This window comes from Oncorhynchus kisutch, unplaced genomic scaffold (genome assembly GCF_002021735.2).
Source record: "Oncorhynchus kisutch isolate 150728-3 unplaced genomic scaffold, Okis_V2 scaffold1030, whole genome shotgun sequence".
Lineage (NCBI taxonomy): Eukaryota > Metazoa > Chordata > Actinopteri > Salmoniformes > Salmonidae > Oncorhynchus > Oncorhynchus kisutch.
The window spans coordinates 92446-97222 of record NW_022262975.1 but is presented as its reverse complement, the minus strand read 5'-3'; the positions used below and the strand labels follow the sequence as shown (position 1 = coordinate 97222).

The following is a 4777-nucleotide window of genomic DNA, read 5'->3' as shown; positions in this document are numbered from 1 at the left end:
GAGACACTAAATAAGATAAAGAATCTAAGAGACACTAAATAAGATAAAGAATATAAGAGACACTAAATAAGATAAGAATCTAAGAGACACTAAATAAGATAAAGAATCTAAGAGACACTAATAAGATAAAGAATCTAAGACTCAAACCCAATGTTACCCAGAACCCCATATTACCCAGAACCCCATGTTACCCAAAACCCAATGTTACCCAGAACCCCATGTTACCAAAAACCCCATGTTACCCAGAATCCCATGTTACTCAAACCCCAATGTTACCCTAAACCCATGTTACCCAAAACCCCATGTTACCCCAAAACCCATGTTACCCCAAAACCCCACGTTACCCAGAACCCCATGATACCCTAAACCCAATGTTACCAAAACCCCATGATACCCAAAACCCCATGTTACCCAAACCCAATGTTACCCTAACCCCAATGTTACCCAAAACACCATGTTACCCAAAACCCCATGTTACCCAAAACCCCATGGTGGTTGCAATCACTCCTTTTAGATTTCTTCCAAGGTTCTAGAAAGATAAACTTATTCTGAACTTGTTATTAAAATTAGAACCACTTCAGGTTTGTCACCCACATTTTAAACATCAGTCCACTGTTGACCATCGATTTAAAACACAAAACTGACCTAAGATCAGCATGTAGGGTCAGCTTCATTCTACTCCTACTCCGTCCCCTGGGCTGCTCTCTCCTCTCCCGGTCCAGCTTCAGCTCTGGAGCTCAGAGAGACCATCTCCATGGCATTGACATAAAGATCCATGCTGCTCACCCTGTTCACTCTCTTCTGCCTCCTGGTGGGCTAGGGAGACACAGCACCAACAGTCAGACATTTACTCTCTAGTATCTCCATTCTCTCTCTCCCCCTCACCCTCTCCCTCTAGTTTAAATGACTTGTAACATCTGAGTAAATGTCTTTACCTTGTAGTACAGGTAGGAGGTGGTGATGGCTGTCAGTAGGATCAGCAGCACTACAACGTGTCTGATGATGAAGGCTGGCAGAGGAGAGGCTGCAAACAGAAACACCTTTGATGAGGGGACTGATCATCATCACATAGATCTGTGGGAAATCTGTCAATGACAAAGTTATAAGTCTGGTTCATGTTCAGTTACCTGTGATGGTGAGGGAGAGGAGCTCACTCTCAGAGGAGAAGTTATGAGAGAAAACATAATTGTCATAAACACAGCTGTAGTTCCCTTGGTGGGAGTCATCTGCAGCAGGGAAGAGGAAGGCAGCAGAGTGATTGACAGCTGGCTGGGTCTGGGTTCTGTTGGAGCCGGTGAACGTGAGGAGGAAGGAGCCTCCTGGGTACTGTGGCAGAGTGGAGCAGGTGATGGTGAAGTTGTAGCCCCTGAACATCTCGGGCCCCTGGTGGCCCCTGAAGACCCCTCCCATTGGGTCAGTCAGGAAGATATCAGGCTGGACCAGGAGATCTGTAACAATAAAAGAGAACAAGAAAAACCTCTTCAACTAGTTTCCTATAGATATGACAATAACATCAGCATGTAACAGTGCCAGCCACTCTCCCTCACAGGGCAACATGAGTAGTGGGCCTACAGTCACTGAGACAACATATGTTGATATCAGGCTGAAGCAGGACATCTGGAACAAGAGGAGAGAAAAAGAAAACGTAGCTCCTCAACTACTTTCCTCATTTAGATGTGACAATAACATGACATGTGACAGTGGTAGTGAGTAGAGACGTTCACTGAGATAACACTCACATACAAAAGCATTCTGGGATATTTAAGTTGTATTTGATTCCTACTTGACTGAGTGATCTATTTAGTAAAGCAGACTGACAAGCTAAACAGTCATCATGAGAGGTGCAGAGGAAGTTGTATGAATGAAGGAAATCAGTTGAATGTAATTATAATATGTTGTTATGACCTGAGCAGATTACTGTGAGTCCAGGACGGAGATGATAACTTCTGGAACACTCCCTCAGTGAAGACTCAGACCCATCACAGTAACTCCAAACCCTCTAGTGGTGTTTCCAGGGAGTACTGAAACAGTGGAGCCACAACCCAGCTGTCTACACACTACTACAGCTACATCCCTCTGGTTCCAGTCATCAGCTCCCACAGTCCTCCACTCTCCCTGGTCGTACCACTCCACTCCACCAGCACAGCGACTGCCTCCTCCCACCAGTCTCACATCATCAGGCTCTGAGAAAAGAAAGAGAGAGACAGTAATCTTACTATTTTCTCACTAAAACACACCTATATTGTCTCTCATATTCTTCACTCCAGGTGAGAAACAATGTTGATTGAGTGACAAACTGTTTCTTACCTGAGCAGGTGAGTCCAACAGCATTACCAGGTAGGCAGGTGTTGTTCTCTCTGTCTGAGGTGTCACAGTCCAGGAGAAGGGACTCATTGCCTTTACACTGGAACTCTTTATCCCAGGTCTGACCCTCACCTTCTCCATAGAGCCCCCCCTGTAGAGCTGCAGGAGCCCCACAGCCAAACTCCCCACAGACTACCTCTGCATCCTGCCGGTCAAAGTCAGCTTCACACACTGAGGCCCAGGACTGATTGGACTTCACCTCCACTCTCCCAGAGCAGAAACCAGCTCCATCCACAAGCCGCACAGACTCTGGAGAAAAAGAGTTGGTTGAACATTCAATCAGTTTTTTTTGATGACACTGTCAAGGACTAAACACAAATATGTTGGATAAAAGATTGTAGTTTGCTATGTTTGATACTGTAAGAGGTAGAAATGGGTTCTTAGTCACTCAGGATCGGGTTGGGAATAATGCAGGTAGGAGACAGGAATAAGTTCACTTCACTTTATAGAAAATAAACAGCTGGACCTCCATCAGGCAGCTTCACTTAAGTACCATCTGAACTACAATGATCTGCCCATGAACATCTCACATAAACCAATATGACAAACACAAATATAATGTTTAAATACATCTGACATCTCTCCCTCTATTTAAATGAAATAAAAACACATAAAACATGATACATGGTAATATTGTATAATGTATAAATAAATCTCTCAATATGACCAGTCTCTTACCTGAACAGGTCACATGACGATAATATCCACCATCACAGAAACCAGGTCTTCCTATGATGTTACACCTGTCTAATAGAAGACTCATCTCCACTACATCTACTATATAGTCTGACTCCTCCTCTTCCATCTTCAATCAGAGGTCCTCTAGATTCAGATACAGGATTCCCACAATTCAGCTCTCTACACACAACCTTAACCTGTCTCATGTCCCACAACCACGTCTCTCCCATCATGTCCCACAACCAACTAAAACATAGACCCAACCACTCTCCTCTGTAGAAGACTTCCACTGTCCCAGAACAGGAAGTGGTCCCATTCACCAGTCTGACTGAGTATTCAGCTGTAAACAGCAGAGAGGAAAACACAGTGGTGAGGACAGATGATGACAGTGATTCTGTTATTCTAACAGCAGTGATGCTTTGTGGTTGACAAGTATTAGTAGTTCCATAAAACACTACTTGTTATTGGGGTTTAGAATGGTTTGTATGGACACATGAATTTCTCCATGTGGGATAATAAAGTTGATGAATATTGAACTGCTATAATCACTGTAGATTTATACTCTACCTACCTGGTGGACTGACGCTTTGAGCCTGGAGATCTGAGGAGAAAGAGAGAGACAGAGGAGAAAGGGAGAGAGAGACAGAGAGATAGAGAGAAAGGGAGGAGTCAGAGGAAGAGAGAGGAAGAGGTTAAATCAACATAACATGACCTTTCATGATATGATGGGGATGACAGTGGTATGGTGCAACAACACCCATGTGTAAACACATACGCCATCTCTCCTCCACCCTTCTCTCTCCCCTACCCTCCTCTCTCACCTACCCTCTTCTCTCCTCCGCAAATCTCTCTATCCCCTCCCTCCCATCATCTCTACTCTACCCTTCTCTCTCCTATCCTCCACTCTCCCCTTCTCTCCTTTCTCCCCTCCCCTTCTCTCTACCCTACCCTCTATCCCATACCCTCCTCTCTCCTCTACCCATCTCTCATATCTACCCTCCTCTCTCCTCTACCCTCCTCTCTCCTCTACCCTTCTCTCTCCTCTACCCTTCTCTCTCCTCTACCCTCCTCTCTCCTCTACCCTCCTCTCATATCTACCCTCCTCTCTCCCCTACCCTTCTCTCTCCTCTACCCTCCTCTCTCCTCTACCCTTCTCTCTCCTCTACCCTCCTCTCTCCTCTACCCTCCTCTCATATCTACCCTCCTCTCTCCCCTACCCTCCTCTCTCCTCTACCCTTCTCTCATATCTACCCTCCTCTCTCATCTACCCTTCTCTCATATCTACCCTTCCCTCTTTTCTCCTTCTTAAATATCTCTCCCCTACCCTCCTCTCTCACCTATCTTGTTCTATGCCCTCCTTTCCCACCCCCCCTCCCTTTCTCTCTCCCCTCCCTTTCTCTCTCCCCTCCCTTTCTCTCTCCCCAACCCTCCTCTCTCCCTACCCTCTCTCTCCTCCTCCTCAAATCTCTCTCCCCACCCCTCCTCTCTTCTCATCTCTCTCTCTCTCATTCTCTCTCTCTTCGTGACTTATAGTGTTGAACCTGTTGATCTTGACTCAGCTCATAGACCTCTATCATCTACACCCCTCCCTTCTCCTACTCTAACATAACACCAATATAATATATAATACATCATATATACTCTCATTCATTTACATAGAGACAGATACAATCAATCATTGACACACTGAATATACAACAGTCAGATGCATGACACCATCACAACTTAACTGACA

General features: G+C 45.2%; 1 pseudogene; it reads right to left on the bottom strand.

Moving 5' to 3' along the window:
* Positions 1-596: 596 nt before the first annotated feature.
* On the bottom strand, positions 597-2608 carry LOC116364207 (scavenger receptor cysteine-rich type 1 protein M130-like; annotated as a pseudogene).
* Between the last annotated feature and the right edge of the window lie 2169 nt (positions 2609-4777).